The following is a 27742-nucleotide window of genomic DNA, read 5'->3' on the forward strand; positions in this document are numbered from 1 at the left end:
TGGGTGGGTAGGGAAGTGGTGTGGGGTGTGTGTGTGTGTATGTGTACATGTCTGTGTATGGGGAGACCATCACACAATTTTTAAAAAGATTAAATGTCACTATATGTGACACCATGCATGTCCTGGGGGGGAGCGAGTCAGAGGAAGAGACAAATGCCCTGTGGGTTCACTCACGTGGAAATCTAAAAGCGAACGAGACACAGAGCAGAGGGATGATGCTACGTGAAATATGTCAGATGGGAAGGGCAGATACCAGATGGGCCAGTAATATGCAGAATCTAGAGATGCCAAACTGAGAGTCAGAGAAAGACCAACTTAAAAACTAACGGTAGAAGCCTGACTACAGAGCTGAGCATCTAAGGGTGGGTACAGGCGGGGGCTGGCCCCTGGGCTGTTGTGGGGGTATGGGTGATTGGTGGCAGGTGCACCAAGGTGGCCTGACGCTTGACTGGGAGGCTCCTAGTGTCCCCACAGTTAAGAGAATAGATGATCAGTAATAAAAGGTGGCTACCAGATGAAAGTGGGCTTGGGGTGTGGGTGGCATATGAAGTAAGGCAAGAGGATGAACTCTCACATTTACCTTGCGTGGTGTGTGGGGTAAAAAGATGTGTGGTGAGCAGTTCACAGGGAAATCACCATGCTGTACTTTGAAAACCAAAACTACTATTGCACATTAATTATTTCTCAGTGTGAAAACCCAAAATGCTAAAAAATGTGTATTAGTATATATATATATATTAGAGAAATAAATTTTCATTCAGAAATTCCAGGTTATAGAATTATAGCAACTAGTATTTTAAGAGATATTTCAAAATTTATAAAAACAATGTATACTTTAAAATATACATCATTTATATATTTACAATGGTAGTTTTGGAATATATCTAAAATTTCAAAGAAAAAATTTTCAAGATAACATGGCTCCTCTCCCTTATGAACCATACTTTTTGAAAATTGACAAATAGGAAAATTACATAGGAATAAAAATATATTTTACGTATCATATTAACAACCAGGTCTTCACTGATGGTGACATTGGCTGCAAAAGAATATAAAAACAGGTCCTGTTCCATTTCAAAGCATACACCATCACTGTTCTGGATTTACATTGGGTACCAGGAATCCTTATATTGTCATATTCTGAAAACCTTCCTAAAGCTTGATTGATGTCCTTGTTCCACATGCTGTAGATGAGGGGGTTGAGCATGGGTGAAATGATGGTGTAGATCACAGAGACCACTTCTTCCTGCTCGGGGGAGTGATAGGACTTTGGCACCAGGTACTTAGTGATTGTAGCTCCATAGAAGAGCAACACCACAGTCATGTGAGAAGAGCAAGTAGCCAAGGTTTTCCGGAGAGCCTGGCCTGATCCCATGCCCAGAACAGTAGACAGTATGCTTCCATAGGAGCACAGAATGGCTGAGACAGGAGGAATGAAAAAAATCACAGCACTAAAATAAATCCCCTTTTTGTATTGTGAAAGGTCAGCACAGGCCAATTTGAGGAGCGCTTAGATCACACAGAAGAAATGGTGGATTTCCCTGGAGGTGCAGTAAAAAAGTGTCAGAGTATAGACCACATGGATCAAGGAATTGAGCAGGGCACCCAGCCAGGGCACAAGCACCAGGAGCACACAGACCTTGGGGCGCATGAGGATGGGGTAGCGCAGAGGCTGTCAGATGGCCACGTAGCAGTCATAAGCCATGACCGCCAGCAGCAGGAACTCTGAGCTAGCAAGTGTGGTGAAGAGGAACATCTGGAAGCTACACCCAACGAAGGAGATGTGGTGGTCCCCAGACAGAAAGATCACGGCCATTTTGGGGACAAATGTGCAGATATAGACGAGATCCATGAGGGACAGCTGGCTGAGCAGAAAGTACATGGGGTTGTGGAGAAGAGGGTCGGCCCAGATGAGGATGATTATTATGGTGTTGCCAAAAGGGCCACCAGGAGATCAAGCAGGGTGAGTGTGAAGAGGACCCATGGCACTGGGGTGCTGTGGAAGAGATCCAAGAGGATGAAATCACTGCCTGAGGTCTGGTTTGCTCAGCCATGCCAAGCTTGTGTTTTGAATTTGTAACCTTGGAGAGTTTTTCACAAGCATAATGTTCATTGCCCCTGCAAGATTTTCGCAAATAAAGGCATGTGCCACTTTTAATATTGCAAGTCTATTTTACTCCATGTGCTTCACCCTTCAGCTTTATTAGTTAAGAAATATATTTACCTTTCACTGGACTTTACTAAGATATCTTAAGTTACCATCTAGGATTCTTGCCACACTGAGAAAAGGCAATATTGGCTAGCTTTAAAATGTTATTTTGAAACATTTTTGTCATTAAAATTTTTAGAAATTGCATTCCTCAAGTAATTACTATTAAGTTATTCTTTAAGTAGCATACATAAATAATGCATTAATTAATGAACACCTGCATCATTATTATGCACTTCAATAATGTGGAGTGTCAGGGCCTTCCTGGTGGTGCAGGGGCTTAAGACACAAACTATGAAGCTCTCCACTGCCACTGCAGCACAATTTCAATCCTGGGCCAGGACGCTACACACATGGTGCACCAGACCTTTCCTGACACCCCCGCTGCTCCCTTCAGCAGTGTATTTCAGTCAATCTGCCTGTTCTGTTCCCTACTCTGTCTCTGGTGAATCCTCACACCCCCACACCTCTCGTCTGTACCCTGGTTCTTGTAAGCATAAATAAATAAATCTTTAAAAAAAAACAATGGGTAATATCAGTAGTTCAGGGCTATATGTGCTGTGTGGACAGAGCTGCAAGGTCAGGGTCAAGGCAGCCTTTAATTCTTTTCTACAATGGCTTCCAATTAACCTGGAAATCTCACCTCTTGTGAAATGGAAATACCTTTCTTCTCTAAGGAGCTATTTATAAACATGTCATTAAGGAGGTATTGTTTGTGAGCTTCGGACAGGACAAGGGTCCAGTGGGCAGCAGGCGGCAGGGCAGAGACCTGCCTGGCAGGAGCGGACTACGTGGGAAACGCACTTCTGCATGTGAAGCCAGGTGGACTCACTGCCCTACAGGTGGAGACACAGCAGCAACCTCAGGGCTTGAAAATCTCCAGGGTTTTCCTTCTGTCTTATTGTCTTTGTTCTGTTGCAAAGTGAAGTTAAGGTCATTTGTGAAGTGATGGAGGGAGTAGGACTCTCGCTTCATGACATTATTTCGAGCATCAGTTTTTTGTTGAATGTGAAGAGCTGGCACTTGTGTTTTGACTTGCAGCACTTTTTCTTGGGGAGGATGTATCATAAAGAACTTTCATAGACTTTAAGTGGACATGAGACTTAAATTTCAAACGTTTTTAATAAATGTCATTGGGTAAGTGCGCAGTTACGGCAGCTGTGGTAGACACAGTTTTTATTAGTACCAGAGGAAGTCCCTGTGAGGTGGCTCAGCACTGAGTTCCCAGCTGTCTGCCCAGGTGACAGGAGCGTCAGCTGCCCCTGTCCTCACCACCTCATGCCACAGAGGGATGACATGGGGTTTGTAGAATGCGTGGAATGTAGGGTTGGTCATATGGGGAAATCTAGACGCAGGCACTCTCCAATCCCTATGCTGAATTTGGTGCTTAAAATGTCATACAGAAAGAGCTTTAAATAGATAGGGGGGCGGAGCAACATGGTGGCGAGGAGACGCTGCGAGTAAGATCTCCCATTAAAAAAAAAAAGTTAATAGGGAGGAAAAGCAGCAGGTCCCAATGAGAACTGGGACACGGAAGATAAACGGACGACTCCAGCAAACTACCCGAAGAAGAAAGTTGCCATAAAAGAGGACTAGAAGGGAGGAAAGTGCAGAAACCTGCTACCCTCCCCTACCCACAGAGTAGGCACTCTCCGACCAACAGAAAGGAGGAAAAAAACAAATTAAAATGACAAACAAGAACAAACTATGCATCCAGTGGGACTGTGAGTGGAAAGGAACTATTTCATCCACCACACCCGTGAAATGGAGCTGTGGAGAACTCTGCAGGATTCGCTGTGGCAGTGAGCAAACGACTCTGGGCACTATTAGAGAACAACAGAGACTCTGGAGACCTACACACAGCCCCTGGTCAGCCGGTAAGCTTGCGTGGAAAAGTGGCGCACTTGAAAAGCAGACACGGATCGCAGCTGCCCAAGTCCCCGAGCCTGCGATCTAGGCTTGAAGGGAGACGCGCGGGGGCCCTCACTGAGGTGAAAGTCCCTCACTGAGTAATCAGGAACCAGGCGCCCAGACATGGGAGCATGGTGCAAAAGGCACCATTCCGGCGGCCACTGTACTGGGCTACAGCCCGCGTCCTGGAACTGAGGGCTTTGGAACTGAGACCCGGGGCACAAAATTCGGGGCATGGGCCTCCACGTCGGTGGGGCACAAGGCAGACACAGCACCCCAAAGCCGTTGAGGTTTTCCCTACCATTCCCACTCTGTTCCCTGTCCCATGGGGTGAAAAAGAGAGCTCCCCAAGAACAATAGGAGAGATCTCTGGCACCACCTAGCGACTAGTCACTAACATGTTTTTTCAGAAAAGACTACTTGAAAGAGGCAGAAGGATCCTGGAGGAGCCTTTGGCCAGCTGGGAAGTGAGCCCAACCCAGGCCCCTTCAGACCAGCAGTCTGAGCCCACAGGGGGAGCAGGCACCCACGGCCAGGGCAGACCGGGCGCGCAGAAGAGTGTGCCTGAGACAGAAAGCGCAGGGAGTGCATCCCGCATCGCCACTTTAGGACAGGGACATTTCTTCAGTAATGACTGTCTGCAGAAGGTTCCCTCAGGAGCCAGAGGTGAGCGGGGAAGCTCGCCCATGCCAGGCCCCTTCTGGCCTGCAGTGCAAACCCAGAGGGGGAGCGGGAACCCTCCGCCAGGGCAGACCAAGTGCACAGGGGAGTGTGTCCCCACATCACCATTTTAGAACAGGGACCTTTCTTCAGTAAAGACTGCTTGAAACCTACAGATGGCTCCTGGAGGAGCCAGAGAGGAGCGGAGACGCTCACCCAAGATGCCGGCCAGTCCTAGCAACATAGTGTCCCAATGCATACAACAAATTAGAAAACAGACAGTAGGGAGTAGAAGAACCACACGCAACCTAATACCTACTCAGGAAAAAAGCACACCGCAAAAAGGAAACCACCCCCCAAAATGCAATGACAGTAACTTGGAAGAACTTCTAAGAATTCCAGAAAGAGAATTTAAAATTGCCGTGATTAAAAAAAATGACAGAACTCATAAAGGAAAACAATGATCAGAAGAAGGAAATTGAGTCCCTAAAGAGGGAAAACAATGGTCAGAAGAATGAAATTGAGTCCCTAAAGAGGGAAGCAAAAGAACTGCAGGCTATCAAAGATTTAATGGAGGAACTAAAGAAATCTGGGAAAAGCAATGAAAGAAGAATAGATGAAATGGAAGAACAAATAAGTACTCTTGAAGACACAGAAATAAAAAGAACCAAACACAGAAAAGGAAAGAGAAGTATGAAGGAAAAAGAATGAAGAAAGACTTCGGGAACTATCTGACTCCATGAGGAAAGGAAATATAAGAGTTATAGGAATACCAGAAGGAGAGGAGAAAGATGTAGGAACAGAGAAAAAATTCAAAGAGATAATTGAAGAGAACTTCCAAATTATGAAGAAGGAGCTGAAAATTGATATAAAAGAAGCAAGAAGAACACCAAACTTCTACGATGAAAGGAAAAATACAGCAAGACACATATTAGTAAAGCTCCCAAGAATCCAGGACAAGGAAAAAAATAATGAAGCTGACAAGAGGGAAGAAACAGATAACATTCAAAGGAAAACCAATCAGGCTGCCATCAGACTTCTCTGAAGAAACACTATGGGCAAGGAGAGAGTGGAGGGACATAGTCAACAGACACCAAGTAAACTGATGCCAACCAAGAATACTCTATCCCGCAAAGCTCTCCTTCCTCTATGAAGAAAGAATAAGGACCTTACGAGACAAACAGAAACTCTGGAATTCCATTAAGACTAAACCCCCATTCCAAAAAAAAATACTACAAGGAATCCTAAAGCCAGAACCTCAGAGTGACGAATAACAACGAAAGAAGGCCAAAAAAAAGTTATTAAAAGAATAAATAAATAAAATCAAAGGAAAGACAAACACAATGACAAATACAGATGCTAACATATCAATATTAACTCTAAATGTAAAATGACTAAACTCTTCAATAAAAAGACACAGAGTTACAGCCTGGATTAAGAAACAAAACCCAACCTTTTGCTGTCTCCAGGAAACACATTTAGCTACAAAAGATAAAAATAGACTCAAAGACAAAGGATGGAAAACAATCCTACAAGCAAATGGACCAAAAAAGAAAGCAGGAACAGCTATATTTATATCAGATAAAACAGATTTCAAACTCAAAAAAAAATAAAAAGAGACCCCAATGGTCACTAGATTATGATGAAGGGGACAATACTTCAAGAAGAAATAACACTTATTAACATATACTCACCAAACGAAGGAGCACCAAAATATATCAGACATCTGTTGTCATCTCTGAAAAGAGACATCAGAGAAAACACATATGTAGTGTGAGACTTCAACCCACCACTATCAACAATGGATAGATCAACAAGACAAAAAATAAGTAAAGAAACTAAAGCTCTAAATAAGGACCTAGAGCATTTGGGCTTAACAGACATCTATAGAACACTAAACCCCAAAAAAACGGAGTACACATTTTTCTCAAGCGCACATGGATCATTCTCCAGGATCGATCACATACTGGGGCACAAGACACACATCAACAGATACCCCAAGATTGAAATCATACCAACCATCTTTTCTGACCATGAAGGCATCAAACTAGAAATAAACCATAAAAAGAAGGCAAGGAACTTTCCTACCTTATGGAGACTAAAAACAACACTACTGGAAGACAACTGGACTAAAGAGGAGATCAAAGAGGAAATTAAAAAATTCTTTGAATTGAATGACAAGGAGGACACCAATATCCTAAATGTATGGGAAGCAGCAAAAGCAATAATAAGAGGAAAATATATAGCAATAGAAGCTCACATCAAAAAACAAGAAAAAATTAAAAGAAACAACGTAATCTCGAAGCTCAAAGATCTAGAAAAAGAACAACAAAAAAAAAACCCAAAACCAGTAGAAGAAAACAAACAATAAAAACCAAAGCAGAAATAAATGAAATTGAAACTAAAAAAAACAATACAAAAGATCAATGAAACCAAGAGCTGGTTCTTTGAAAAAATCAATAAAATAGACAACCCCCTAGCCAGGCTCACAAAGGAAAAATGGGAGAAAGCACAAATAAACAGGATCATAAATGAAAGAGGAGAAATCACAACAGACACAGCAGAAATCAAAAGAATAATCAGTAACTACTATGAACAGTTATATGGAAACAAGTTCAACAACCTAGAGGAGATGGACAAATTCCTACAACTCTACAATCACCCAAAGCTAGATAAAGAAGAAATAGAACACTAAACAGACCAATTACAAGCAGCAAAATTGAAATGGTAATCAAAAACCTCCCCAAAAACAAAAGCCCAAGACCGGATGGTTTTACAAATGAATTCTACCAAACATTCAGAGATGAATTAGTGCCTGTCCTTCACAAACTCTTCCAAAAAAATTGAGAAGGAAGGGACAATAAAAAACACGTTCTATGAAGCCAAAATTACACTAATACAAAAACCGAATAAGGGCAACACAAAAAAGGAAAACTACAGGCCAATCTCCCTAATGAACACTGATGCAAAAATCCTCAACAAAATTTTATCTATCAGATTCCAACAATGTATCCATAAGATAATTCACCACGACCAAGTAGGATTCATGTCAGGGACACAAGGATGGTTTAATATCCGAAAATCAATCAACGTTATCCAACACATCAACAAAAGGAAATATAAAAACCATATGATAATATCAATAGATGCTGAGAAAGCTTTCGACAAAGTGCAACACCCATTCATGATAAAAGCCCTTGGAATTCTTGGGATACAAGGAACATAACTCAACATCATAAAGGCCATCTGTGACAAGCCAACAGCCAGTATCTTTCTCAATGGTGAAAAGCTGAAAGCAATTCCATTAAGAACTGGAACAAGACAAGGATGTCCACTCTCACCACCGCTTTTCAATATAATAATGGAAGTCCTAGCCAGAGCAATAAGACACGAGAAAGACATACAAGGAATCCAAATAGGAAAAGAAGAAGTCAAACTATCACTATTTGCAGATGATATGATAATATACAAAGAGAACCCCAAAAACTCCACAGAAAAACTAATTCAACTCATCAATCAGTTCAGTAAAGTGGCAGGATACAAAATCAACACGCAAAAGTCAGTAGTCTTCCTACCACAAACAATAAATCTGAAGAAGAAGAAATAAAAAAAAATCCCTTTTATTTTTGAAACAAAAAAAAATCAAATATTTGGGCATAAATCTAACAAAAGAGGTAAAGGACTTATACAAAGAAAACTATAAAACACTGTTAAAAAAAAAATAGAAGAAGACACAAAGAAATGGAAAGACATCCCCTGCTCATGGATTGGAAGAATAAACATTATTAAAATGGCCATCCTACCAAAAGCAATATACAGATTCAATGCTATTCCAATCAATATTCCAATGTCATTCTTCAAAGAAATAGAACAATTATTGATGAAATTCATATGGAATCACAAAAAAACCCGAATAGCCAAAGCTCTCCTGAAAAAAAAAAAAAAAGAAGGGAATGGAGGCATCACACTCCCAGACTTCAAACCATACTACAAAGCCATAATCATCAAAACTGCATGGTATTGGAACAAGAACAGACATACAGACCAATGGAATCAAATAGAAAATCCAGAAATAAACCCACAGATTTATGGTCAACTAATCTTTGACAAAGGAGCAAAGACTATGCATTGGAGCAAAGAAAGTTTGTTCAATAAATGGTGCTGGGAAAACTGGGTCGCTACATGCAAAAGAATGAAGCTTGACCACTACCTCACACCACACACAAAAATCAACTCAAAATGGATTAAAGAACTAGACATAAGACCTGAAACCATAAAATACATAGAAGGAAATATAGGCGAAACACTACGTGATTTGCACATCAAAGATATCTTTACAGACACATCACCCAAAGCAGTGATAGTGAAGGCAAAGATAAACAGCTGGGACTACATCAAATTAAAGAGCTTCTGCACAGCAAAAGAGACAATAACAAAAACCAAGAGAAACCCCACTGACTGGGAGAACATTTTTGCACCCAACACTAATGATAAAGGACTGATCACAAAAATCTGCAAAGAGCTGATGAGACTCAACAACAACAAAAATAATCCAGTCAAAAAATGGGCAGAAGAGCTAAAAAGAAACTTCTCTGAAGAGGAAATACAAATGGTCAACAGACATGTGAAAAAATGTTCAACATCACTTGTAATCAGGGAAATGCAAATCAAAACTACCATGAGATACCATCTTACACCAGTGAGAATGGCACATATTAAAAAAAAAAAAAAACTAGCAACAACAAATGTTGGCGAGGGTATGGAGAAAAAGGAACTCTCCTGCACTGCTGGTGGGAGTGCAAACTGGTCCAACCACTATGGAGAGCTGTGTGGAGATTTCTGGACCTACTAAACATAGAGCTTCCATATGATCCAGCAATTCCACTATTAGGTATTTACCCAAAGGACACAGAAGCATCAATTCCAAAGAGCACCTGCACCCCTACGTTTATAGCAGCACTATTTACAATAGCTAAGCTTTGGAAACAGCCCAGATGCCCAAAAATAGATGACTGGATCAAGAAGATGTGGTACATATATACCATGGAATATTACTCAGCATTCAAAAAAGATCAAGACATGCAATTTGCAGCAACATGGATGGCGCTGGAAGGGGTCATGCTCAGCGAAATAAGCCAGAAAGAAAAAGAAAAATACCAGATGGTCTCACAAATAGCAGAAATCTAGAAAACTTAAATAAGGGACCAGGAAAATGAATAACTATAAGAAAGTGAAAATCAAAAACAACAAAAAACTATGAACCAGAGACACTTTTTTGGGGGTGGCGGGCGGGAGGGGAGGGATTGGGGTCAGAATGGGGGGGTTGAAATTGTATGGGGAATATAAAAATAAAATTTATTATTTAAAAAAATAAATAAATAATCTGATAATATCATTGACAAGGAAATTTGTTGAATATTATAACCTATAGCATTCCAAAACTACAATAATCAGAATTGACAAGCAATATTATACCAGAATATAGTATATACCGAAGAAGTCTCACAAAAATTTTAGAACCCAATATTAATGCTCATTTACATATTGAGGTTAAATATTTCCCTCAAGTGAAAATACTTCCCACTAAGTTCAACTTCATCTGATAAATGTCCAGTAGGTAAGTGTGTTTAATGTCATTCCCATAAAGAGAAAGAGAAATTTTGTGGGGTGGTTTAGCAGCTCCATGGATGTTCCATATAGTTTCCTCTGATCAATGAAATAAAAGACAACCATTATTTCCTGAGTTAGATTTCTGGGGACCTTTCCCCTAAATGCTAAGGGGGGTGGCATTTAATTACTCAAAATTGAAAATTTGTAATATCAAGCTCTGGATAGTCTCAGCATCACTGTGGTGACAAAACGACCTTTTCCATGTTCCTATATTATATCATTCCAAAAGTAACCATTTTCCTTCCACAAAACATTCACTGATGAGAAACCTTACTTGTGAAATTTATAAATCCAGGTAAAATAAAAAAAAAAGTGTTCTTCCTAATTTTATAACTCTGCATGCAAACAGTTTCCAGAATAAATTCTTATATTTCAAATTATATCTTTTAATCACCCACTATCAATGGAAAAGCAGAAACATACAGAAATACAGTTGATACCTCTTAGTTTTCGTTAAGCCAGGTGTATACTCTTGTGTAAACTGAAATTTAGTACATTTTGCAATAGTTGGAGGGTTTGTTCTCTGGCTGCTTTGACCTGCAAATGAAAAAGGGACAGAATGGGAAAAAAAGGGAAAAAAATTACAGAAGTTCCGCAGAAGTCAAAACTCAAAATCAAAGTAAAATTGCTATGTCCAAAAGTGGGTAGGGGTGGAGAGGGAAGATCACACAACTTTGTCTTGCAGTGGCACCATGCCAAACTGTTCGCAAAACCGGGTGGATTTGCCAGAAAAATGGCCTTGGCCTGGCAGAGAGTTTGAGTGTGTCTGTGCAACTCATCTCTAATTGCTCGTTCAAACATTTGATGATTTGGAACTCTTCCTGTGTGGGAGTGAGCGGTCCTTGTGTCCTCCTTGTTGAACACTTGTCTTTTTCAAGATGGCATTGAAACCATGTGGCAACATTTTCCACTTTTTGAAAGTTCTCAGGTAACCGCCTGCAAACGTCAAGGTTCTGGAATGCATTCCTAATTCCCTCGGAGGGCATCCTCCAAACAAACCTCTCTTAGTATCCAGCAAGAACCTTAGAAACTTTCCTCTAAACAGCAATCAAACAAATCCAAAGATTCAAATGGCAAACATGCCCTGGTATAGACAACAGTCACAGTAGAACACCTTCACCTGTAATTTGGATGAAAATGCTCTATTTTTCCATCCAGAACTTGCAAAATCCCATCACTCCAAAAGGCCTAGAGACCAGAGCAAAATCACCAACATCCTGATAGTTGGAAACCAGGGATCCCAAAAACACACTCAGGGTCTGAGAAAGGATGGACCATGCAAACGGGGCTAAGAAGGGAAATAAGGCGTGGAGCAAGACCCCCATTCTGGAACTGAGAGCCAGGAGCAGGATCCAGGATGAGGAACGTGCCATAGCAGCAGGCACTGCAGAGTGACAGCCAGCGTTTTGGATCTGATAGCCCTGGAACGGAGACCTACAGCACAGAATTCAGGGCACGGGATCCCTATAGTTGTGGGCACAGCACCCGGTGAACATGGGGCAGACAGAACACCCAGCTTGAATAAGAGTCCCTGGGTTGAGGTGCTCCCCTCCGCCCCTCCTCCATTTCTCAGAGAACCACGGGGAAAAAGCACAGGTCAGCAATTATGGTCTCTGAGGCAGTAATCAAAGCACTCCCCAAAAACAAAAGCCCAGGCCCAGACAACTTCACAAATGAATTCTACCAAATGTTCAGCAGTGAATTAGTGCCTATACTACACAAAATATTTCGAAAAATTGAAAAAGAAGGAATACTACTAAATATGTTCTATGAAGCCAACATTGTACTAATACCTAATCCAAAGAAAGACAGCACAAAAAAAAGAATATTACAGGCCAATTTCCCTAATGAACACTGATGTAAAATTCCTCAACAAAATCCTGCCGACAGAATCCAGCAATGCATCAAAGGGATAGTACACCATGATCAAGTGGTATTCAGTCCAGGGACACAAGGATGGTTCAACGTATGAAAATAAGTGTAATCCAACACAGTAAGACATCAGTGTAAAAAATAATAATAACAGTACAAAACACAACAAAGTGGGCCTCCCCAGTGGCATGGCGGTTGAACACTGGGCTGTGAAGCTGCCCACAGCCTCTGTAGCACCTGTTCGATCCCTGGCTGCCAGTGAGGGTCCCATATGGCGCAGACCTCTCCTGCCACCCGCAGCTCCCCTCAGCAGTGTACCTTGGTCCTTCTGCCTGCTCTGCTCTCTGCTCTGGCTCTGGTGAATTCTCTAACCCTCCTGCACTTCTGACTGTACCCAGTGCTAGTATAAATAAATAAATAATTCTTTAAAAAAAACACAACAAAGCAAAATAAGACAATTATAAATCAGAGACATCCTGCAGGGGAGGAGGAGGGAGAGGGATCAGAAAGAGGGATGGAGGAGCACAGGGGTCTGAGGTGATGGTGCACAGTGCCTTGGGAAAGGAAATTCTATGGGGACTCAACCTGAGGGGGTGGGGGAAAGCAAATTTTGTTTAAAAATAAAAAATATGTATTATAAAATGTTAGTGTAAAATAAAAAAAACAGATAACAAGAAAAAGTCATGAATTTCTGTCTGACTCCCTTTATTGTCATAATACTTTAGGGATGAGGATGTGTACCTTCCCTTTTTAAACAATAAGCAGTATTTTAAATTTCCATTTAGATTTTCCCCACTGCCCTCTAAATACTTCCATTAAATGTGATTTCATGTAACATTATATACTTTCAACTCAGAGTGCTAAATGTTAAAAAATTACTTATGAAACAATAATTGCCCTATATACCCTAGGTCAGAATATTATAAAATAATTAATGCTTGAAAGATAATAATCTGTGGAACACCTTAAATTAATATTATCCCAAAACAGCATGGCATTCTGAAACTGAACTATATCCACCTTTATAATTTATTAGTTTCCATTAATAAGATGAATATTCTAGCTACTGTTCTCCTGAAATACAATATGCATTTTGAAGTGATTCTGTGTTGTAAAACAGTGTTACCTCAAAAAAGAAACAAAGTCACCATTGGAAACACACACAATAACATAAATATTTCATGTTGAAATGCCAACACTTTGATGTATGGGTTAAATGGAATGTCAGAAAATTAAAAATTTAAGATTTAAAAAACTTTATTTTTAAAATTATTTGACAGATACCTCAGTCTGGTGTGACACACCCACTGTCCCAGAAGTTTGCTTCCTACAAAATTCTAACCCTCACAGAGACTGGAGGAAAAGCAAACCTCACTTGATGTCCCAGTCACCCGCTGCCCTCTGCTGTGCTGGCCTCTAGTGTCTGGGGTCCAGGCCTCTGGCTTGCAGACTCCAGCAGACAGGCCGCAGGGCTCACTATGTCCTTCTGCTACTGCCCCCCCAGGCCCTGACACCATCCCCAGGTCCCCTTCCTCAGGGACCTCACCCTGAGAGGACCAGGTGTCCATTGTCCCTGTGGACTTCTTAATGGTGTCCCCAGTAATGAGCCTCCTGAGTCATCAGCACAGCCAGGGGGTAACAGGAGACTCCACAAGCAGGACTGTGGTTCCCCCTCCTCAGGCTCCATCAGCCTCCAGTGAGTGCCATGGGGACCCAGGTGTGGCCCTGTTATCATAGCCATGTCCACAGGGAAATGCAAAGTCACCATCATCCCCTGTGCTCCCTCACAGGGAAACCTGCAGAGGCGGTTGTGAAGAGGTTGGAGAAGGAGGAAGGGAAATAAAGTAGGATGGAACTAAGGGAGAAAGGAAAGTGGGAAGGAAGACAAAAAGAAATTCAACATAACTGAACGAATGATGGGAAGAAAACAATCTTCTGAAGTAGAAATGGTTCATGTCATCACAAATTTACCAATGTGTGCTTTGCTTTATTTTTTAACGGTCCGTTCTCAGCATGTACAAGTCTTCTTTAAACCTGAATCACTAATGCCGGTGAGTGTGTGTCCTTTATCTTCACAAGGAGAGGGGCCATTGCAGTTGGAGTGGTTCTGGTGGATGGTTCTTCATGGTTTGAGATTCCTGGGGTTTGATGTCATGACCATTGTGTCTTCAAATACATGGTAAGAGACCTTTTGTGGGTGGCCTTCACTGAGTGAAATGCTTTGGAATTCAGAGTGACGCTACCCTTACACCACCTCATCCCTTGGTTTACATACAAACATACCCAAAATCCATTGGGCCCAGGTGTCCACACTCACTTGTACATGTACAAGACTTTGGGTGCCAGCCACAGAGGCTAATGGCAGGAGGGGGCAAAAAGCCTGACATTTACCTCATTATACCCTCCAATAAACCACTTCAGGATTTTTTCACTGCTCCCTAGTGTCTGGCACAGCCACCCTGTGGCCCTGGGAGTGCCAGGCAGCAGATATGTTTGCTTTAAGCCACCAAGGCTGACAGGCACATCCTTTGCTCTTCATCTCCTGTGGTGGGCAAATGATTCTGTCCACCCCCAGGTACCAAAGTTCTCCGCCTTCTGGCTGGATTGTTTGTGCAAGTCAGTCAGTGTCATCTTTGTCACAGGGCAAGCTCCAGATGATGGATGGGGTCCTCTTTTTTTTCTTGACAAGTCTTCTGCCTCAGGGGTATGGTTGGCTGGGCCTTGCAGGGTTTTCTTCTCCTCCCCACAAGGTCCGAGATGATTCCCAGGGCTTGTTCTCCATCTCCCAGACCTTGTCCACCTTCTGTGCTCCTTCATCATCTTTAGATCTTCTTGGACTTTGGCCACCACCTGTCTCCAGCAACTCTGCTGTTGTCTTTCACTCCATTTGTAGATGCCACTTGGTATGTCTGCTCTCGGAGTCATATCCTGCCAACTGTGCCAATTGTTTTTCAAACATTCAAAGACAGGTAGGTTCATTGTCATCTCTTACAGATGTAAAGATAATTTTAGAGACTTCAGTAGATATTTACAGAGCTTTCATGCTGTATCAGGGAACACACTCAGGTGTACATGTACAATCTGTGAAGATAAAATGAAAATGTTGTAAAGTATGTACTAGATGTGATGAATTAAAACACCATAATTTGCATCACTCAAAAATCACAAGAAAACAGTATGACAGAAATAATCCATCATTATTAGTTTATATTATGTAATTATAAAATTATGAAATAGACTACAGCTATTCCATGGAAGATGTGCTAATCTCTGGGGATTTAACAAAACACATTCGAGGTCAGCCAGTGTCATGACATGTAGACAAAGTTCAGGAGTAGGCATGGTTTAGAACCCCAATCACATCTGCCGACGACTCTGCCGGGAAACTGGTGGTCCTCCTTGGAAATGTCTATGTTGGTTTCTTACTCACTTCTTGATTGGGGTGTCTGATTTTTGTTGTTGGGCTGTGACATACCTTGTATGAATGGAAACCAGCCCCATGTTAGATACATGATGTGCGCATATTTTCTCCCAGTGCAGGGGCCTGATTTATAGTGGTTTATGAACTCTCTAGTGTGGTGGGGCGCATTTGTTCCTGCATGCTCATTTCTCTTGTCCTTGGGGCCTTGGAGATGTGTCCCCAATTTCATCTGGATGTGCAATAGGGTGGCACAGTTCCTCAAGTATTTATGGCTTTGTCACATCCAAATCTTTAATCCAAATAATATTGTTCAGTAGCTCAAATTATAAGGGGAACAAAAACACAAACTAAAACTGCAATGACTTGTCACCTACCCCTATGAGAATGGGCCAATCAAAAAGACTGAACACAACTGATGTTGTTTGGATGTGGAGAGAAAGGAACCCTCACCTCTGTTGGTGGGAATGTAAGTAGGTAAAGCCTCTAGGAAAATGGATTGGAGATGTCCTAAGTAAATAAAAATGGGAATCCCATAGGGACTAGCAATCCTTTTGCTAAGTTTTTATCCCAGAATGTGAAAACTCTACAATACAGAGACACTCATGTGCACTGGTGTCAAAACAGTGCCGTGCACCATTGAGGAACCAGCCCAAGGGCTTTCAACAGAGGAGTGAATAAAGTAATTGTGGGTCCATAGTCAGTGGAATTGTACACAGCGATTAAAAAAATCAAATCATACATTTGGAACAAGGTGAGTTGAACTTTAAGTTATCTTGTTAAGTGAAAAAAAAAAAAAACAGATAGTGAAAGACAGATAGCAGATGGTCTCACTCATCTGTGGGATAGAAAATACAGAAAACCAGGCCTCCCTGGTAGCCCAAGGGGTTAAGATGCAACCTATGAAGCTAGCCACAGCCACTGAAGCACGAGTTCGATCCCTAGCCAGGGAGCTATCCCACGTGGCACAGCAGACCTCTCCTGCCTCGTCTGCTGCTCCCCTCATCTGTGTATTTCAATCAGTGCACCTGTTCTGTTCTTCCCTCTGTCTCTAATAAATCATCCCACCCCCCACAACTCTGGCCTGTGCCCCAGTTCTTGTATGCATAACTCAATCTTTTAAAAAAAGATAATACAGAAAACTGACATTACAAAATACAGCAAAACCTATTTGCACTAGTAAATAAATTCACTGTTACCAGTTGAGACTGGGGATAGGAGAGGGATAAGGAGTGGAAACAAGTGGGTATTCATGTGGGTGTTCCCCGGAGTGTGAGGGGAGACGCGCACACACAGAGGGGCAGAGATACAGCCCACAGTAAGAAAACAGAGATGTGACAATGAGTGTTTCCTTTAAGTGACAATTGTTAATTAACATGAGCCCATGTTACCCCACTCCTGAAGTCAGATCCTCTTCTCAACAGAGTTTAGAGTTTTCTTCAAAGGAAAGACAGAAAGTATGTAAAGGATGTGAGCAGAGAGTGATGAAGTCCCGGGAGGAGAAACATAAGAGCAAGGTCTTTCATTGGAAAGATTATTAACTTGAGAGATTTTCTGACACAGATTTTATTCTGAAATCTGAATGGAGTCAGCCTGGTCATTAACATACATTTTTTAAAAGAAGTATTTTCTGGACGAGTATGCTATGATCCCTCAGGAGCATTTGGAGACACAGTGACATTCTCTAGAGAAAATGCTTGAGCGAGGAGCATCCCCCCAGCTCATGTTCTCAGAGTGGGTAAACAGTCATGAGGCTTCAGGGTTTATAGCACAGAAGCTTCTGGAGAACAAAAATTCATAAATATTGCAGTGTTTTACTTTATATAAAGTTTTCCATCATATAAAAAGATAACATGGTTTGTGAAGTAGAAAAAGAGTGAACTTAAGTGTTATCTAAAAGAATGTCAAGTAGAAAATCAGGTAGAGTAATCAAGATACAATTTGGAAAACTCAGGGAACTTGAAAATGAACACCACCACAACAATGGTCTTGACATTAAATTTTGAATTAGAAATGCACTGAATCAAAAATAATTCATCTACTTTAAAATAAGAACACTGCATCACAGGAGTACAGTGTGATAGGATCAAGTCAGACAGAAAGTGACAGTCACATCCATGTTTTCCCCCTACCCCCTCAGGTGTAGTCCCCATAGAGTCTAACAGCCAGGAGTCAGGGCTCAGGACCACGCCAAGTTCTTACCAGCAGAATTGGCCTGCAGTACCTGTATCATTGGGAAAATTCCTCTTGAGGCTCCCATGACAATTGGGGTTTCTGGTTGTTAGGAGCTCTCAGTCTGAGGGTTCCTGTATGAAGGTCTGACAAAGCAAGATTAAAACTCTGCATAAAACTTTCTGTTCCTGATGAATTCATGCAAACTGACTGTGGCAGTGTAGTGTCTGGGTGAGGCCAGGGGCTGATAACCAGTACTGGACGCTGAACATAATGGATACCAGGAGCACCAGCTGTGACGGGCTGTTCTGATGGTTGTTTGCTGTGACTGTCTGTGTGTGACTGATTATAACGAGGCCAGCTGGAGATAAGATGGGGAAACAGGTCCTTCAGGGTGCAATGCTCCCCATTTTCTCAGATCAATGCCCTGTAATCTGAGAAGTGAAAGTGTTACAGGGCAGCCCCAAAATAAAACGGGTTACCTGACTGTGGGTCCTCACCCGTGCACTTAAAAGGGACTTATTAATACTCCACTGCAGGCACACACAAAGGTTAATAAAAGGTTTATTTACAAGGGAAGGGGAAATGAGGAAATGTGCAACTCGGGAGAAAAGAGGGAGATAAAGTCTTAAATGCATCCTAACCATGTTCACTGACCTGGAATCCCAATGGCACACTGAGACCTGAGCCTGAGCCAAGAGCCATGAAGACAAGGGACATGTACCACACCCCCACGGCCCACGTGTCTGGTTTTATACCAAAGCTGGCTGCTTAACTCCACCCTCAGGTCCCAGCAACCCTCCCTTGGGTGATGGTGGGATTTGTAGTTCTCAGTGTCTTCATGGCTTTGACTGGAGTGGGGGTGGAGTCCACAAAGCCTGTATGAAATTAGCTCAGGACATCTTTTCCCCCTAGCAATTCCCCCCTTTCACTTTGTGTCACCATTTCCATGGTGATGAGGATCAAATATATGGATGCTGGGATACAGTCTCAGATGAAAATTTTTCAGGGTTCCTGTGTGAAAGAAAACCAGTCTTTCCAGGTATTGTCCATTGTGGAAAGCAAAAGTCCTCCATTCCTGGAAAATGAGTTCATCAGTGCAAGCCAAAACAAAAAAACAAAAACAAAAACAAAAATATGGAGGCATTAGCCAAAACAAGACAGCAAAAACGTCAAAATCACAAGAAAAAAATCTTAAAATTGGTTCAACTTATGTAAAACCATGTTCTCTCAACCTTGAGCCCAAATTCTTTCAACCGCATAGCAACAGTTTGCAAACTAAATCTACTTGTAAGCCATATTACCTATTTTTGCATAAAATCATAGGGCAAAGTAACTAAACAGCAATTTTAGCTGGCTTTTGGAATAGTCCATATAGGATCAGAGTGAACTCTTGACATTTGGTCCATGTAGGCTTCAGGAACAAAGTTGGTCTCATCAGACTCCGCCTGGGCTTTCCTCTTCTTGAGGATACCAGGACTTTTTCATTTGCCATGTTGTCCAGTCCTGCCAATGGAGGCAAGCTTCCTCACCTTCTTTGGAGGTCTCTGGAACACTACAAACAAAGCAACAGGTTCTCCTCTTCTTGTTTCAGCTCTGCTTCAACTTCCTGGAAGAACTCCACTCAAAGCCACACAATGAAACTCATGTCCAATTTTTTTTAGTTTAAGCAGACAAAATCCCTATGGAATGTATGCAAAAACAGTCTCTGAGATAAGTAGTAAAAATAAAAAATTACTACCACTATTTTTATGCTGTGTTGGTATGAAGGGAAAAGAAAATGTGAACACAAGTTAGCTCTGCTGAAAAAAGAAAAAAAAAATCAACATTGCTGCACGTCCTGGTCAGTCAAAACAAGAAAATTTTTGTGGATTCAGAATGAAAGGCAAAAAAAAAAAATTACCAGTATTATGTCAACACTTAGTAAAACTCAGGTGAATCTCCAGATCTATTCAGTCCTTTGTAGGAAATTTTTACTCTCAACAATTCCATCACTAGGAATCCGTTGAGGCCTTTTACCCCTATTTTCTCCAGAAACCATTTCTGTCGACAAACAACTGAAGTATACAATATTACAAGGCGACAATCACCATTGACAATTTACATACATAATCAGGTCAAGGGGTTACACGTTTTCCCAATTGACAATGCTTCCCTTCTAGTTTTCTCTACAATGTAAGCCAAATAGGACAAATTCATCTAATACCTTTCCCAGGAGGAAAGGGAGGAAATGTGGAGTATCTCAGGAGCTCTACTGAGGTTCCACAAAATTTCCTTGCATTGGCCAAATGACAGGCTACCAAATTTGTACTTGAATTAAGATTTCTGGGAAGCTTTGCCATAAATATCAGAAAACAGCAGAAACAGCAATATTCAATCTCTATGAAGGCACCAGCTTAGTTAAGTATTACAATGTTGACAATCAAACCATAACCTTTAGCTTTTCCTCATAACTGGAGATTTTTTTTTCAATGTCTATAGGCTCTATGCATACCAATTTGTCAACCACTAGAGGCCAAGACAAGGACACAAGGAAAGGACATAAAGACATACAACATATAGACACAAAGAGCTCTTCAGTAACGATTTATCACGCATGGGGTATCTTATACAAATGCAGTTTCACTCATAGGCCAAAGTAACAAAAACAAGCAGAAAATCAACCTTGAAGTTAAAAAAAAAGCAAAAAGTTAAACGGCAATACCAAAATCAAGATTGAAAGCCTTTCTGTGTAAAAAAAAAAAAAAATACTGCCAGCATATGCGTGATTCTAGATGTTATTTCACATCTCCGAAATTTGAAAGGAAGATTGGTTTGAGCATGTTAGTCATCCTAGGGTTTCTTCAGAAAAGTGAATCTGGGCCTCCCCTGGTGGCACAGTGGTTGAGCGCTGGACTGTGGGGCTGCCCGCAGCCTCTACAGCACAGGTTCAATGCCGGCCACTGGCGAGGGTCCCACATGGCACAACAGACCTCTCCTGCCACACCCACTGCTCCCCTCAGCAGTGTATTTTGTCAGTCTGCCTGTTCTGTTCCCTACTCTGGCTCTGGTGAATTCTCTCACCCTCCCGCGCTTCTGACTGTACCCAGTGCTTGTATAAATAAATAAAGAAACCTTAAAAAAAAATCCAGAAAAGTGAATCTTTGGACATCCTGCAACCATAATTGGAAAAGAAGTCAATAACAATCAAGTTTTTGTGTTTTTCTTAAATAAACATCTCAAGTCCTCAATGGGTTCACAAGACCAGTGGGATTTTGTCTCTGCATCAGTTTCTTCTGGTGCTTGCTTAACTCTGGAATGATGTACCCAGGGTTTTATGCCTGCCAGTTTCAAAGAAGTATGCATGCTCAGCAAAACGTCATGTGGACCAGTGCATATTTTCTGACAGCTGGTTTTTGGCATCCCCACTCTGCCAAGTCTTGAGTAAGACCTGCTCTCCAGGTCTGAAGGGATACAATGGTTGATCAGGTGGCATAGAGATCCTCGAGGTTGCAAAGTTGTGAATTACTGCCAGAACCTCCTGGATATGTTTCGCATCTTGTATGATGTGGCAATCTTGTGCAATTTATGGACCGCCTTTCCGAACTGAGGCCTGCAAAAGTCTTCCAAACACAGTTTCAAAGGGGTTTAATTGTAGCCAACTTCTAGGTGCCACTCTTATCTGGAGGAGGGCAAGGGATAGTACTTGGTCCCAACGAACGTGTGTTTCTTTTTTATTTTTTTTAAGAGGCATGTATTTATTTATTTATTTGTTTGTTTGTTTGTTTGTACATGCACTGGGTACAGTCAGAAGAGCGGGAGGATGAGAGAATTCACCAGAGCCAGAGCAGGGAGCAGAGCAGGCAGAAGGACCAAAGTACACTGCTGAGGGGAGCAGCGAGCGGCTGGAGGAGCAGCCGGGGATTGAACGGCACCACAGAGGCTGCGGGCAGCTTTGCAAGCCAGCGCTCAACTGCTACGCCACTGGGGAGGCCCGAAGGTGTGTTTCTTGGCACAGTTTTGCCAAGGTTTTCTTTAAGGTGTGGTTCATTTTTTCCAGAAGACTGTGGTCTCCATGCAGCATGCAGTGTCCAGCTGATCTGTAACACACTGCATACTGCATGAGTAAAGTCAGAGATGAATGTTGGCCCATTATCACTCTGGATGGAGTTGGGCAGCCCAAAGTGAGGTATTATCTCCTTCAGCAGCTCTTTTGCCACCTTGGAAGCTTTCTCCATCTTTGTGGGAAAAGCTTCCACCCATCCGTAGAACATGTACACAAAATCCAGTACGTATTTGAAACTGTGTGTTTTTCTAAGTATTTGTGTAAAGTCCACCTACTAGTCCTCAAAAGGGCACTTGCCCAAATATTGAACCCCAATGGCTTTAGGGTGGGAGTCAGTCTTGGGGTTATTCCTGGCACATTGTTGACAGCCCCAGGTGTGCTATTTTATGTAAATATGGGTCCTTCAATTAAGGGCACACTGTTTCTAATAAGGTATCTCTCCCATAGTGAGATCCTCCGTGAAGATGATTTAGCACCGGATATACCAGGGCCTCCGGGAAGAGTATCATCCCATGGGAGTTTACTCTCCAAGTGGAGCTGGGGTCAATTTCAGTAAATCCCCATGCACGAGCTCTCTCCTCATCCCGCTCAGTGTAGTCAGGAGCATACTGAGTCAGGTCCACAAGAGGGATGAGTGCACTCTGAGGAAAGTGGAAATGAGGAAATGTACAACTCAGGGAGAAAATAGGGAGATAGTCTTAAATGCGTCCTACCAATTCTGCCGACCTGGAAACCCAATGATACTCTGAGATCTGGCCGAGAGCCAAGAGCATTGAAGCCAAGAAGGGGCCCCCAAGACCCATGTGTCTGGTTTTATACCAAATCTGGCTGCCTAACTCCACCCTCAGGTCCCAGCAACCCTCTTTTGGTGGTGATGGGATTTTTCTTTCCCACTGTCCTGATGGCTTTGGTCTGGCATGGGGGTGGAGTCCACAAAGCCTGTGTGGAATTAGCTCAGGACTTCCTTTTCCCCTAACAATTTGATGGGCACATGCTTTAATATTTGGTAAGTAAGCATATGGCTTTGACAGGGAATTAGCAATAAAACATAAAGCAACCCTATTCACCCCTTTTGCTGCTTTTGATTTCACCATAACTTACAATTTAATTGTCATAAATTCTCTCTTAAGAAAGTGTAGAATTGCTTCCATGTTTAGCCTTTGGGGATTTGGGCTTCTCTTTTTGGTAATTTATTTGACACTTATTGATGTAAGAGTGTTAAGTCATAAAGTGCATGCTTTGAATTGTCTCTGTCACCAGATACTTCTGAATTTAATGGATGCAGACAGGTGAAGACCAGGAAGAGGGAATGTAAATCACATATAGGAAAGTATCCACTGTGGTAGGAAAACAGAAACCAAATGGTATCTGGTGGGGTAGCGTTAAATAAGGTTAAAATTAAACCCCACCCATTGCCCAGCAGGAAGGTTTGGGAGGCTTGAACACGGAGAGAATTGATAAGGCTGCTCTGGGTCCCAAAACGTAAGATGGATCCCTCTGACAAGAAATGTGGAGGCAAGGCCAGGACACATTCTGTTCAAAGATCAACCCCCCAGGATCAGACAACCCTGCACTAACCAGCCCAAAACATACTCCCCAAAGCAAAACTGACAAAACCAGTTATAAAAGGGAGCCCCAAATCTTTCTTCACTTGCAGATATTTCCTGTCTCCCCAGCTGCTTCTCTTAGCAGTGTATTTGAACAAATGTGCCTTTTCTGTTCTCCAGTATGCCTCTGGTGAAATTTTTCACCCCTGTACCTCTGGCCTGTCAAAGTATCATTAAGAATTTGAAATCCGGGCCTCCCTGGTGGCGCAGTGGTTGAGCGCTGGGTTGCGAAGCTGCCCGCAGCCTCTGCAGCGCCGGTTCAATCCCAGGCTGCTCCCCGGCCACCTGAGGAGGGTCCTACATGGCGCGCAGACCTCTACTGCCACCAGCTGCTCCCCTCAGCAGTGTACTTCGGTCCTTCTGCCTGCTCTGCTCCCCGCTCTGGCTCTGGTGAATTCTCTCACCCTCCCGCGCTTCTGACTGTACCCAATGCTTGTATAAGTAAATAAAAATAAATCTTTAAAAAAAAAGAAAAAAAAAAGAATTTGAAATCCAAGCTCCCACTCCTTGGCCAGCAGGCAAGTATGGGAGGCTGGAATGATAAAGGGAGTGGATGGGACTGCCATGGAAACATGGACCTTAAGCTGGTGAAGACCTGAACTGATGACCCTCTATGCTGATTCAAATCATCAGTCAGGACACACCCAAGACTAGTCACACTAAACAGTCAATGGTGTCTAGAGTATAAATAGAGACTTGGGACCCAAACTTTGAACAGTACACCCCTCCTGTTTCGCCCTCTGCTTTATTTAGCAGTGTATTTCAATAAATTCACCTGGTCTGTTCTCATCTGTCTCTGGTGAATTCTTTCACCCCTGCAACAGGGCCTCCACCTTGATTCTTTCCCACAACATTATATATCAATAAATCTTTGTTAGAGTGGTGTGACTTCTTATAAAAGAAGATGGAATCTAACCTCTTCAACTACACCAATCTTCTATTTACCCAAACCTCTACTCTTTGTTCTCTGAATTCAGCAAATAAAAATAAAACTTAAAAAAAAAGCAAATAGCAATTACATCTACCAAGTTGCTGAGGATAGAAAGTTTGGCAGCATCTTTAATTTCTGTCTTTCCCTCACTTTCTATACCCATCCAAATCAGCCCTATTATCTAATATCCTAAGCAACGTACCACTCTGACCCACTCCTCTCTCTTTGTCTAGTTCAAGTTTCTTGGTTGTTTTCCCTGTTGCATTCTTGTTCTCCTACAATCTAGTTTCCCCAATGCAAAGAGATTTTTCTCAAACACAAATTATTCAATTCACTCCACTCGCCAAAAACTCTCTCCATTATCAAAATTATCATGAAGGTCAGGCCATCACCCTGAATTAGGAAGTGCTAAGTGCCTTGTTTCTGTGAATATCTTTGACCTTATCTCACAATTCCTTCTCCTTTGTCCACATGAAACACTGACCTCCTTTTTCTTACTGCAGGGTGATTCAGTCATTTCTGCCTCTCTGTGCTCCCCTCTGCAATTGTGCTTTCTCCCAAACTTTGCTGTATGCATCCTGGTCTGTAAATAGAGTTCATATTGTCATTTATTAAACTCTTATAATTTCCATTAAAGAATAATGTTTTCATAACTTTACAGATACATACATTTTATTAAAAATATCCTTAAGGGTTTCATATTTTGATGTTATCCTAAATGGCATTGAAAAAGAAAGAAGGGAATGGAGGCATCACACCCCCAGACTTCAAACTCTACTACAAAGCCATAATCATCAAAACTGCATGGTATTGGAACAAGAACAGACATACAGACCAACGGAATCGAATAGAAAATCCAGAAATAAACCCACAGATTTATGGTCAACTAATCTTTGACAAAGGAGCAAAGACTATGCATTGGAGCAAAGAAAGTTTGTTCAATAAATGGTGCTGGGAAAACTGGGTTGCTACATGCAAAAGAATGAAGTTTGACCAAAACCTCACACCACACACAAAAATCAACTCAAAATGGATTAAAGAACTAGACATAAGACCTGAAACCATAAAATATATAGAAGGAAATATAGGCGAAACACTACGTGATTTGCACATCTAAGACATCTTTACAGACACATCACCCAAAGAAGTGATAGTGAAGGCAAAGATAAACAGCTGGGACTACATCAAATTAAAGAGCTTCTGCACAGCAAAAGAGACAATAACAAAAACCAAGAGAAACCCCACTGACTGGGAGAACATTTTTGCACCCAACACTAATGATAAAGGACTGATCACAAAAATCTGCAAAGAGCTGATGAGACTCAACAACAAAAAGAAAATAACCCAGTCAAAAAATGGGCAGAATTGCTAAAAAGAAACTTCTCTGAAGAGGAAATGCAAATGGCCAACAGGCATATGAAAAAATGTTCAACATCACTTGTAATCAGGGAAATGCAAATCAAAACTACCATGAGATACCATCTTACACCAGTGAGAATGGCACATATAAAAAAAAAAAAACTAGCAACAACAAATGTTGGCGAGGTTGTGGAGAAAAAGGAACTCTCCTGCACTGTTGGTGGGAGTGCAAACTGGTCCAACCACTATGGAGAGCTGTGTGGAGATTTCTGGACCTACTAAACATAGAGCTTCCATATGATCCAGCAATTCCTCTCCTAGGTATTTACCCAAAGGACACAGAAACATCAATTCCAAAGACCACCTGCACACCTATGTTTATAGCAGCACTCTTTACTATAGCTAAGCTTTGGAAACAGCCCAAATGCCCAAAAATAGATGACTGGATCAAGAAGATGTGGTACATATATACCATGGAATATTACTCAGCATTCAAAAAAGATAAACACATGCAATTTGCAGCAACATGGATGGCACTGGAAGGGATCATGCTCAGTGAAATAAGCCAAAAAGAAAAAGAAAAATACTGGATGGTCTCACTCATAGCAGGAATCTAGAAAACTTAAATAAGTGACCAGGAAAATGAATAACTATAAGAAAGTGAAAATCAAAATCAACAAAAATCTATGAACCAGAGACACTTTTTGAGGGGTGGGGGGCAGGAGGGGAGGGATTGTGGTCAGAATGGGGGTTTGCAATTGTATGGGGAATATAAAAATAAAATTTATTATAAAAAAAAAGAAAAGACTATCACTTAAAAAAAAAGAAAATTCAATGGGTTTGTTTCGATCCTTTGTACAGATCCTATCACCATTTGTTATTTCTCTGTGTTGGATTATTTTAAAACTTATTTATATTGCTTTTTTTTCCCTGTCACAGAGAAGTCAGTTTTATCACAACATTCTCTCTATATCTTTATCACTAGAACACTATCAATTCTGCAAAAGTACAGTGTAGTTTCTCAATTATTAGTCATTGTTTCTTCTGAGTGAATATCATATATAGGTAACCTTAGAAAAAATGATTAACCTCGCTTCTCAAAATCTCCTTCCTCATATACTTATAATGTACTTGTAAGTGCACATATTGATATATGTAATATATGTAGAATTAAAACAATGATACTTATACTTCCTGATATTTATCACTATTAAATCAATTTTGGCAAAAGTGTTAAAAGCAACCTAAATAACAAAGTATTCTGAATTACCTAACATTTTTGTGTAGATTTTAAGCCCATTGGTATTGTTATGAGCTATTGTATTTGTAGTTTGTTCCTTCTCAAAGGAACTATTGTGTATATTGTATTATTATTTAATGTCATTTTTCTACTAAGCTAGATTCCATGACACAATTATAGCCCCCAAAAAGAAAGACAGGCTGAAAAAGAAATCTGAAATTACCTCTTGAAAATTTTAGAATTTAAACCTTACTAGTCCACTCCAAGAGTAGTAACTATGCCTTTTTTTTAATTTTTTTGAAAGATTTATTTTATTTATTAATACAAGCACCGGGTATAGGCCAGATGCGCGGGAGGGTGAGATGATTCCCCAGAGACAGAGCCGGGAACAGAACAGGCAGACTGACTGAAATCCACTGCTGAGGGGAGCAGCGGGTGCGGCAGGAGGGGTCTGCGCACACACCACGTGGGCCCCTCGCGGGCGCGGCAGAGGCTGTCGACAGCTCCGCAGCACGAGCCCCACCGCCTGCGCCCCCTGTTTGCTGTTCTCTCCACAGTGTGAGCGCGACAGTAAAGCATCTGCACAAGGCAGGGCCAGGATGGGGACGCCTGGAAAAGCCAAAACCCAGGACGGGATTGCTCAGGACA

The 27742-nt window shown here is 41.6% G+C and overlaps 1 pseudogene across 1 annotated transcript in view; it reads right to left on the reverse strand.

The window, feature by feature from the left end:
• Nucleotides 1–356: 356 nt before the first annotated feature.
• The window catches only part of LOC311176183 (olfactory receptor 2T27-like), a 79847-nt pseudogene continuing 52461 nt past the window's right edge, over nt 357–27742 (reverse strand). The window contains exons 2-3 of the transcript in view: nt 1117–2037; nt 357–391 (exon numbers count right to left, since the gene is read on the reverse strand). The product of the transcript in view is annotated as an olfactory receptor 2T27-like (transcript). The remainder of the gene's footprint in view (nt 392–1116; nt 2038–27742) is intronic.

The sequence above is a fragment of the Talpa europaea genome (assembly GCF_964194135.1).
Source record: "Talpa europaea genome assembly, chromosome: 8".
Taxonomy (NCBI): domain Eukaryota; kingdom Metazoa; phylum Chordata; class Mammalia; order Eulipotyphla; family Talpidae; genus Talpa; species Talpa europaea.